The following is an 11,600-nucleotide window of genomic DNA, read 5'->3' on the forward strand; positions in this document are numbered from 1 at the left end:
GTACGACGGTTGCGAGCTTCCATAAATATGATAAGTCACCAACACCAAAAGGGAGTATAAACTGAACATAGCTGTATTGTATTGTCTGAGAAATGAACAGCAACTGCCTGAAGATCTGTGGCGAGTTAGACAGTACTTTGAATGACCTTGTCCTTTACAAATATTACGGATCTCCCTTAGAAAAAGTAAAATACTTTTTGTATCCCTTGAAGAATATATTGTTACTTTCGTTCAAAGTAAGTTGCGAGTCTCGGTGGTCTTAGTCGAACTACTGTATCACTAGAATGTCAATACTAATGCTGTTAGTTCGAACTCCGCAGGTTGCAGGTGCGCTGGACTCTAATTTAAATTGCCTAGATTTGAAATTATTCTTAACGACGGTCAGTGGTTCTGTCAAGCACTCCAAGTTTCCTCTACCATAAAAAAAAAACCACTGAGACAAATGCCCAATAATGCTGAAAGTGGCGTTTAACACCAATCGATCAATCAAGGCAAGTTGCATATCCTGACTTGGTACAAACATTTTCTCAAGTAGAAAATGGTGGATTAAACCTGGTTTTATAGCTATTTAAACCTCTCACTTGTATGACAGATTATATTGTAACCATGTGTAATCAAAACAAACAGACATAATACATGTAATAGGTACAAATATGTCAAAATTAGGGGTACAGCAGTCAACATTAGGTTATAATCTTAATCACTATGAAAACAAACAAATATGTAACAAAAAAGCTCATTAGCAAAAATGAAAGACAAGAATACATAAAAATTACCATAACACAATGACGGGATGTATAAGTACAGGGTCACGTCATGTAACAAAGAAACACAAAAGGCATATACATGATATAGACAAAGCACATTATTTTGTTTACCCCAGAACAATAACAGGAAGTATAAGTACAGAGCCACGTCAATGGATATCACCAAAAACAGACTAAACAAACAGTAAAAGTAATATGCATAAAGACAAATAAAAGAATACTATAACACGTTATTTAGATGAAAAACAACGTTAGTACCCAAAATCTATACTTCAAGACCATCGTGTTTTATTAGTGAAGTTGATATCTATAATACTAAAATTACGAGGTCCAATTTATCAGCCGGCATCAGGTAAAAACGACATATCAAAGAATTCAACTTTATACATAGCTAATATAGGACAATTGTGTAGATTAAAAATTACACCACTCCAGACCCATTTGTTTTCCACATAATTAATGTTGCCAATAATTAACAAGTTCCGGGTCGAATCCGGTACCGATACCAATAGTATATTCACCTGTTACCTATTACCTTATCTGTACGTTCCGCATCTAACAGGCTACCACCAAATATATACACGGGTCATAATCACAAAGTCGACACAACTTAATTCAATCATTGTCAAATTGTTCCCTATTGTAGTTTTTTTTAATTAGTAAGACTTTCTTAGATAACAATACGAATACTAAAAATTTCGACTAAGGCGTAGAGGTACAGTTTTCAATTTGTTAGCGGGCATGACGTAAAACAGCGAATCAAAGATTTGAACTTTATTGGACAATGCTGTTGATTAAAAAATACTCAATTCCAGGACCTGAATATTACCAATAATTGAAAAGTTCCAGGTCGACGGGTTCAAACAAAGATTTGAAAGCAGAGAAAACTGTGTATTTTATAATAATCGGCACGACTTTATCAGATGACAATACCAATACTAAAATAAGGCTTACGCATAGTTATATACTTTAATTCAGTCACGGACCCGCGATATCACGGGTGTGTTCTAGTATTTGGAATATCTATCAGCCAGGTCTTGGTACCTTCCGATGAACTTGTAGGAACATGACGAGACGTGCTTTGACATACCCGGCCCCTGGTTCATCAACTTTCTGTTCAGACACTGGTGAAGTTTTACAAAGTATGAGTAGGAGCTGCAAGCTCTTGAATACCGCATAAGTTTGGAAATGTATATCCCATATGCGGTGAAGTTGGTATGTTGCTACTAAGGTGGGGGGAATTGATAATTTCAAAATTAAAATCGTCTCGTTTGTCATAGATTCTGGTACTGAGATGATCATGTATGTCAAATTCGAGGTATAATCTAAAATGAGTAGGAGAAAGTCGTGTCTGTTGTTTCTTTAATTTCTAGTTCTGGGGGATATATTAATGGAACCCAATCGGAACAGTCTAGATGACTAATGGAAAGAACATCATCAATATATCTCAATGTGAAATTAATGACCTGGCTTTGTTGATCTTCTTGTTTTTGACAAGTGTCTGAAGGAACTCCGATGCATGTGAAAATTTGGAATAGGTCGGCAAGCAGAGGCGCACAGTTCGTTCCAATACGAATGCCGACAATTTGTTGAAAAAGTCTACCTCAAAATTTAACAAATATGTTGTCAATAAGAAACTCCAGCTTTTTTTCCCATTTTTATGTTAAAAAGCATTGTGGATTATTTCCTTAGACGATTTTTCAATTTCCCATAGGGAATGGTGGTATACAGAGTTGAAAAATCAAGTTTTGATAGAACTTATTTCAGAAAAAAGATAAGATTTAAAATTATCCAGAAGTTCTTTAGAGTTTTTTAGAATCCACATATGGTTAAAACCACTACGCGAGTAAACAGTTTCACAGTAATTCTGAAGACCCTCTTTCCATGCGGACAGCATTTTTGTCAATGTTTTAGTCGAACATGCAGATGAGCCGGCAATCTATCGTTGTTTGTACGTAATTTTGTGAAGCTTGGGTATCCAATACAAACAAGGCAAGTCCTCCGATTTGTTGTTATGTTAATTGAAGCCATGAAGGATCTATGATTCACCAAAATGTAATTAAGTTTGTTAGGATTTTTACCTTGATCACCCTGGGACTGGACTTTCGACAGGCATAACACTGTCGCATTCCTTTTCTCCTATTTTATTATTTATTGCAGATCTGTTGAAGTCACATCAACTTATGCGTAAATTATTTTGATTAATGTTAAAAGTAAACACTTGTTACTTAAACATTGGTATGTCTACAGGATATATATATATATATATACTGTCAAGTGTTTGTTCTTGAGTGTTTCGTTTTGTGTTATTCGGTCAATTATTACAGATCTGAAGGTGTTGAAGTTTATAACGTTTTTCAATAATGCACTTTTCAATTTTAATTTTATTACTTTTGTGTTCGACTCACTTTCATGGAAATGACGGATTATTGCAGAACAAAACTTTTACAAAGCCAATGATACCAGTGCCAGTACTAAATAATTTAAATGCGCCATTGGTAGCCCAATTAGATGTCAATGCAATAAACATAGAGTTGAAAGCTTATATACAACAGGAGATAACAAATGGTGTTAAAATTGCAATGGAAGAAATGGCTGCTAGCATTGTCAACAAGAAAATAAACGAGGCTACTTTAAAATTGAGAGAAAGTATCCAAGAAAAGTTTATTCAGGCCAAAAGTGAAATTCAAGGTTAGTTATTTTATGTCAAATCATTGATACACACGCTTTTGAAGCATTTGTGACTGCCCAGGCGGTCATTTTGTCAGCTTCTTCTTTAGTTTAGTCTGAAGTATTTTTTATGTTGTATGATGGTATTTTTGACTTGAGTGTGTTTGCATGTTCCAGTGGTATATTTCGCCTTTCCTTTACAAAATCTGAAAAAGAACAGTGACTCTTATATTTAGATCAGTGGTCTGATCATTCCATACATCCTCTATTTACCCATTCACCTATTAATATACAAGACTTTTAAGTTTATATCTGAATAATATACTTACCTTCCAGCCACACATATATCATGTTTGTTCAGGACGAGAACAAATAAACAAGTCATACAAAAGGAAAGTTCGCGGAAATTTCCACTGCCACTAAAAATGGGGGTATTTTAAATAGTCGGAAATGTTGCCTTTTTTACACCATTTCTCATTACTGATGACATTGGAAAAGTAATCATGATTACATCTGATTACAAGGAGTTTTAAAATAACATAATTGAATGATGGTATTGAACAACGGTTATTAATATTTGCGCTTATAGATTGGGAAAATATTTTATTTGATAAGTTTTAAAATAAAAACTTAAGCACTTCATTTAATACACCACCAAAATTCACATCATATGCATGAATAATTTGTCATTGGTAATGGTGCAAAACACTTGATCATCATTACTCTCTGAAATATTTGAAATGTTAGTCTCCGTAGTCTGGTCTGCAAATGTGTCATCCAATACTAAAAAGTCTCTCCACAGGAGCAGATGATGCATGAATGGAAAAAATACTTCCAGGTCAACTTCTACAATATCATAGCCAGAAATTAGTAGTGGTTTTGCTAATTAATATTCATAATATGTAAATGAGAATTGTACCACGTGATAGTACTTTGAACTGGACTGGCTTGATAGGCTTGATAACATTAAAATCTTTAAAACACGGATATTATAAGTTGCCCGTCACAGAGTCCTTATTTACAATCACTTTGATATTTCCGTAAAGTTGTCAGGCGGTCAAAATCAAAACAATGAACGCGAATTTAGTGAATTTTTCGTGCTTTCGTGAGTTTATTCTTCTTGAAATAGTGACATTTTAATTTTACGTGGGAACCTAGAGTTCAACGACTACACATACAAGGTTTGGACTTGCTTATTCTTTGGAAATTCAAGTTTCATATTTCACCCCGGCAACCTGTTTTTGTAATGACCTTGGAAGCCAATTTTCAACACGAAGTTTGCACATTTGACGTTTCAGCCATTTTAGACTGCAATTTACACTGCAATGTTAAAAGCCTCTCGCTTCGATTTTAAAATAGCTCAGGAACCTGTATTTTTGCAACAACAGTCATTTTGTTTCGTTTAAATGGTGTATATTGTTGTGTATATTCATTTTCTGCCCCGGCAACCTGTCTATTACTTAAATTAAAATTAAAACAGACATTTTTTTCAAAATTCCCTATCATTTTAATGTAATTTCCGTGACCCGTATCCGATTTCTTTAGTATGATATTCAAATAAGCAAAGTGGCGTTGATTTCTGGATATGTTGGATATTCACTGTCTAGATTTCCATAATTCCGAAGGGTCACCCTCCATATTTTCAAGTGGTTAGTTTAAGAAATCATCTATCCTACATTCCATTTTCGAATAATGACGTTACTTGGTGTAGCGAAGAGTCAATAAAGAAAATATTTTCAGCATATTTGATGCATTATCAGTTACACTACATAAAACCTTGTCAACTAGACTGAGAGTTACAAGAGTTTATAAAGAATAATCACCAATTTTTTAACTTGTATGTTTGCGTTTGTTGTAAGCAACCATGAACGACTTTATCTTTAACTCATGAACAAAGTGTCCCGTTATTCAGAGAGAAGATGACATATGGTCTATTTGACAATAAATTCAATGATAGAAACATTTTGCGCTCTTGACAACTGATCTTCAAGATTATTTTGAAATCTATATTTGTAGTCTGCAATGAGTTCAATCACAATGTATTTTCTTAATTGAACCAGATATTTTGAAGTTTCTTAGCGATAAACTATTCAATAGTACCGTAAGCTTTATTTGTCACAAAGAAAATCAAAAATTCACTGTTAAAATATACAGCTAAAAATGTTGATATAAGCTACGTATGCCTATGACCTCTCTTGAGCATAATTTTGCCAACGGCCTTCTGAATGAATAAAACTACAATTCTTAACCAGCGAATATGACCTGATAGCAATTCATTTTGATGCAAAAAAATCACTGGTCGATTTAAATGCAAAACATAAAAATGATAAAGGACATGTACACAAAAAATATACAATACATGTAAAAAATCGAAACAAGTCAAGTTAAACTTTATAATAGTTATAGAAATATATAGATAACTGACCAATGTGAACTACATGGATCGCATAATAAAGCCCTTTTCACTAGTCAAAACATTATTTGGGGACCTTAAATAGTTCTAAGTTTAGAGTTGGAGTAAAGCCGGTTAATTTAGTATTTAAATTATTAAATTTTAAGTAGTTTTAATTGACTTTATAAGGGGTTTTTTAATTTTACTGCTGATTCAAAAGGCAACGAAGGGAAATGTGTTTCTCATCATCTAAAATATAACACAATCTTTTTATCACTTTACGTTTTCTTTAGAATTTATATTTTTTTTTATCGTGATCATTTTGTAGACGATAATGGAAGCCCTTTTCTCAACACTCCTGCCAATATTGTAAATTTGGATGGTGCAAATACTTAATTTCAATCCAGGTATCTATGATGCGTCTTTTTACAACTCGGTCGATGCTACTGTTGGTGAAGTTTTTATTCCCGAGGGTATTACTAACCCAGTAGTCCCGGAATTAAGACAACCGGAAAAAAACTTTGCGGTTTCACGAGTTGAAAATTTCCTTTTTCCACACCAAAAATTCTTGAAAATTTATATCTTTGCATACTTTTAATAAATTCATAGTTTTTCACCTATTATATTGTCCTCAGCACATGGTTCACCAATACGCTGCATAGAAAGTTATTGTCAATGCACTATTTTCAAGTTCCTTAATTTGAGGCGCATTAGTTATATTGATTCATTTAAAATAAAAAAAATCTATTCTTTTTCTCTAAATTTTTGTATATTTTAGGTAATCATTTGTTTGGCCGAGTGCCCTTCACATTCCATGTAAACATATAATCTTTGTGCAGATTATTATATTGTTACCGTTGTAAATTAAGAGAAAACCAAAATATATATTAAATATTGATAAATGACCTTAAATAAAGAACACAAATGCAGTATTTAAAAATCTTTATCTGGCCTTCCTAAATATGTTGTAGACAACATTGGTACAACGTACACTCAATGGGGAAGAACCAGCTGCACCGCAGACGACACTGAAACAGTTTATTTAGGTAAGTGTAGAGGTAGATGATACACTCAACAAAACATAGAGTAAATTAATTGTATGGAAGTTTTTTAAAAAGTAAAACATATCTGTAAACCGCAGATCTGTGTACGGCCTCAAATCTGTGTCCTATTTTCAAATCTGTTTTTGAATGGTGACGTCATTTTCAAATCTATGTCCTATAAAACCATAGACGGCCTCAAATCTGTTCTTTTCTTTAATATTTTTCAAGTGTGTGGCCTCAAATCTGGTCTTTTCCTAAATCTTTTTCAAGTTTGTTTCTCCACACACAAATCTATGTCCGTCTAATATTTAAAGTATGGCCTTATGGGATTTTTATCATTCCAAATTTAAGTTGGGACGTGTTCTACATGTAATCATGTGTCTACTTTAAAGTCTACATACGTTTGTAATTATTGTATGATTTACATTTTATTATAATTACATTAGATGTATGTTTCATTGTAATACGTTATTCTGATTGGCTAACTGCACATCACGTGCTATTCCTGAAACAATTGTATTAGACAATAACATTTATCATTCATGATGACACGAGGTCCAACAATAAAGTGCACATGTAAATTAAACGAAAACTTGATAAAAATCGTGTTTTCATGATTCTAGTTAAAAAAATGTAATTATAAGTATTGAATGCTTCTTTTTGTAACTTTAAAGGGTTGTAAAAGCGTTGACCGTGCGCACATTTTTAGTATGAAGCGCTTCCGCGCTTCATACAAAATGTACTTCGGTCAACGCTTTTACACCCCAATAAATTTACAAAAAGCAGCATTCAATTCTTAAGTAAACAACAACATTTTCAAATAGTTTGCTTTTCTCGATCCCGGGTTTAATTTTCTTTAGTAATGATCATTTTGGTCTTTTGTGGATAGTTGTCTCATTGGCAATCATACCACATCTTCTTTTTAATATCATGTGTGAGTATGTTTGTTTGTATGTATTTGTTAATTAGCTTTTAAATGCCCGTCTCATTAATAAAGCATCGGGGTAAGTGTATTATATTATATGTACTTGAATAAAAATTAAAGACTAGACGAATATCATTTATTTAAAAAACGTAATTCGTGCATATTTTTTTTCTTTATTTTTTTTTCTTTGTTTTTTAAATGATATTCATCATTATAGTTACCTGTTAATCAATAGGTGTTGCAAAATTCAGTCTTTTAAAGTAAAGCTGATATGATGAGGAAGGCTTTGTACTCTTGTGTACCCTATTGTTCTAGTTGTAATAAAATTCGGACAATTTTGAAGGCCACCCACTCTTGTGTACCCTATTGTTGTAGTTGTAATAAAATTCGGACAATTTTGAAGGCCACCCACTCTTGTGTACCCTATTGTTGTAGTTGTAATAAAATTCGGACAATTTTGAAGGCCACCCACTCTTGTGTACCCTATTGTTGTAGTTGTAATAAAATTCGGACAATTTTGAAGGCCACCCACTCTTGTGTACCCTATTGTTGTAGTTGTAATAAAATTCGGACAATTTCGAAGGCCACCCACTCTTGTGTACCCTATTGTTGTAGTTGTAATAAAATTCGGACAATTTTGAAGGCCAGTCAGTCTTTTTCAAATGATATCTCTTTTTTGAAATATTTTGTAAGTGTTCAATTTAAGCGTTCTACGCGTACTTGTCTCTGCGGGTGATGGGAATTTCCAAGTAACACTGCCTTACGTAATTACATTTCGATTAAGAACATAGATTTGAGACATAAATAACCATAGATTTGAGTTGATAAAGGACTAAATTTGATAAAATATATAACAAAAACTTGAAACAATAAAAGACATCGATTGGAGACATTACAGGAAATAATTTGGAGCGTCTATGACGCAATTATAACAAGAGGCTCTCAAGAACCTAAATCGCTCACCTGTATTTCAGAGAAGATTTTTAAATGTTAGCAAACTTGATGAACACATTGTGTAAAATTATCTTTAAAGGGCAATAACTCTTTAAGGTGTCAATTGACAATTTTGGTCATATTACCTTTATTGTAGATCTTATTTTGCTGAACATTATTGCTGCTTACAGTTTATATGTATCAATAATAATATTCAAGATAATAAAAAAAAACTGCAAAATTTTATTAAAACTACCAATTCGGTGGTTGATTCGTCTGATAATTACAGGGCCTATAAATCTAGACCAATTGAACAATTCTACCCCATGTCAGATTTGCTCTTAAAACCTTAGTTTTTGAGATGCAAGCCAAAAACTGCATTTGACCCCTATGTTCTATTTTTAGCCATGGTGGCCATGTTTGTTGATGGGTCAAAACTTGGGATACAATTTATAAACTAGATACCATAAGGAACATTTAGTGAAAGTATGAAGGTATTTGCCCCAGTAGTTTCAGAGGAGACGATTTTAAAATAGTTTACGACGACAGACGACGGACGTTAAGTGGTGGCATAAGCTCACATGGGGCCCTTCGGGCCTTGGTGAGCTAAATGCGAAAGGACAAAGATTTTTGGCTTACATATATTTGCAATGGTACTGAAAGAATTTTAAATTCATGCTAATATGTTATACATCATTTTTTTGTCAGTACTTAATTTGAGTATCAATTCCTGTGTTTAGTCTAGCAAAAACGGAAATTAACGACCACATCATAGTTACTGTTTTGTTAAAGGGTCAATTTTTATTTAACCACGGTTAGGAATATAATATTAATTAAATCATATTGAGTAGCATTTTACAATAATTTTGACTACATAGCCAATACCAGAAACATGAATATTTAGACTGAACAAGATATATGTCATATTCTCTCTCTTCATGTAGGATTTGTTGGAGGTTCATCTTACACGAATTCCGGATCAGCTGTCGACACTCTTTGTCTTATCAATGATCCACAATGGGGGATTTTCGATTCAAAGGTTAACAGTAATCCTTTCATCGGAGGCGCACTGTTTGATGTTTTTGATATAAATGTTCCAAATTCACCATTTGACTTCGATAAGTATGAAAAGCATGGAGTTCCTTGTTCAGTCTGCATGAAGAAAAAGAAAGCTTCGACGATTATGATCCCTGCAAGAAAAGATTGTTATGAAAACTGGGTAAAGGAATACGATGGATATCTATATGCTGGTCATCCTAATCATAAAGCAGCAACTGAATATATATGTCTAGACAAAACACCAGAGGCGCTATACTGATAAAATGCTGCTGTATCCAGTTAGGGTAAATTGCAATGGCGCAATCCCATGTCCACCGTATGTAAATGGAAGAGAGGTTACATGTGTTGTCTGTTCTCGTTAGATTAAAAAATGCAGCAAACAAAAGAAATAATTGAAAAGAGAGAATCTATTTGATTTTTATAGAATGAAAGATATAATTATAAAGAAATATCAAGGCCTATTTAGATTTATTGATTAATTGGTGAAGAATGTAATTTTCAGTAATATTGTGCTATTTCGAGGTGGTAAGTTTTTATTGCTGGAGGAAGCCAGAGATCCTGTCAAGGCCGAGATATCTCTGCTCACATTCACCATAATATACAATGTAACTACAAAAATGTATATACATCTGATGAAACAATAATTATACAGTTTTTAATGTGAGGGAATACATTTATATAATTGATCAAGGACCTCCGGTAGTTGCACTTGATGATATTTATATTTCGATACACGCTGACCGATTAACTTTCTGTTTGTCTTTTTATTTTTAGCCATGGCGTTGTCAGTTTATTTCTCTCTATGAGTTTGACTCTCCCTCTGGTATCTTTCGTCCCTCTTTTCTATTACCAATGTAAATAAAGGCAACAGAAGTATACCGCTGTTCAAAACTCATAAATCCATGGACAAAAAACTAAATCAGGGTAACAAACTAAAACCGAGGGAAACACATTAAATATAAGAGAACAACGACACAACACTGAAATGTAACACACACAGAAACATACCAAGCATCAGACAAAATCCCACGATAATAACAAAACATAACATCAAAACCAAATACATGAATTTGGGATAGACAAGTACCGTGACACGTCTTATCGCAATGTGAATTTACACTCATAAATAAGAGAAAACAAACGACGCAACTTTAAAATGTAACACACACAGAAACGAACAATAATATAACAATGGCCATATTCCTGACTTGGTACAGGACATTTTTAAAGGAAAAAATGGTGGGTTGAACCTGGTTTTGTGGCATGCCAAATCTCGCACTTTAATGGCAATGTTAAATATAACATTGAAATGACAACATAATATTACAGGACTACAATACAAATAAATAGGAGAGCGTATTAGACAAAGAAACACATGATTAATAGATAACAAAAAGCATCAGGTTTAAAATTCAATACGTCAAAAACGCGCCTCGTCCACACAAGACTCACCAGTGACGCCGAGATATAAAAGATCGAAAGTGAAAAAAAGTACAAAGTTGTACAGCACTGAAGATCAAAAGTTGAAAAAGGTTGTGTCAAATACAGCTATGTTTTTATGCTTGGGATAAAAAAGATGGCGACGATAATAAAGCAAACCTGCTCGACGTTAAAAATGTTTATTTTCACTTCGCGTTCATCATTAAATTAGATAATTAACATAAATCATTCATTTAAGAGCAATTCTCTGTAAGCATCAAAGTGACATGGAAATTGTATGTCACCAAATTTGATGAAATTTTGTATGCAGTCTCAATTACATATACTTACATTGAAAATAGTCTTGTTTTGGTTTTCTAGTATGTGGTTGC

At 33.2% G+C, this 11,600-nt stretch overlaps 1 long non-coding RNA gene across 1 annotated transcript; it reads left to right on the forward strand.

The window, feature by feature from the left end:
- Positions 1 to 3,071: 3,071 nt before the first annotated feature.
- On the forward strand, positions 3,072 to 10,542 carry LOC143076276 (uncharacterized). The gene is made up of 3 exons (XR_012978593.1): positions 3,072 to 3,458; positions 6,801 to 6,875; positions 9,675 to 10,542. It is a non-coding gene; the product is annotated as an uncharacterized LOC143076276 (long non-coding RNA).
- Positions 10,543 to 11,600: the final 1,058 nt, after the last annotated feature.

Source organism: Mytilus galloprovincialis, chromosome 5, assembly GCF_965363235.1.
Source record: "Mytilus galloprovincialis chromosome 5, xbMytGall1.hap1.1, whole genome shotgun sequence".
In the NCBI taxonomy this organism is placed as follows: Eukaryota; Metazoa; Mollusca; class Bivalvia; order Mytilida; family Mytilidae; genus Mytilus; species Mytilus galloprovincialis.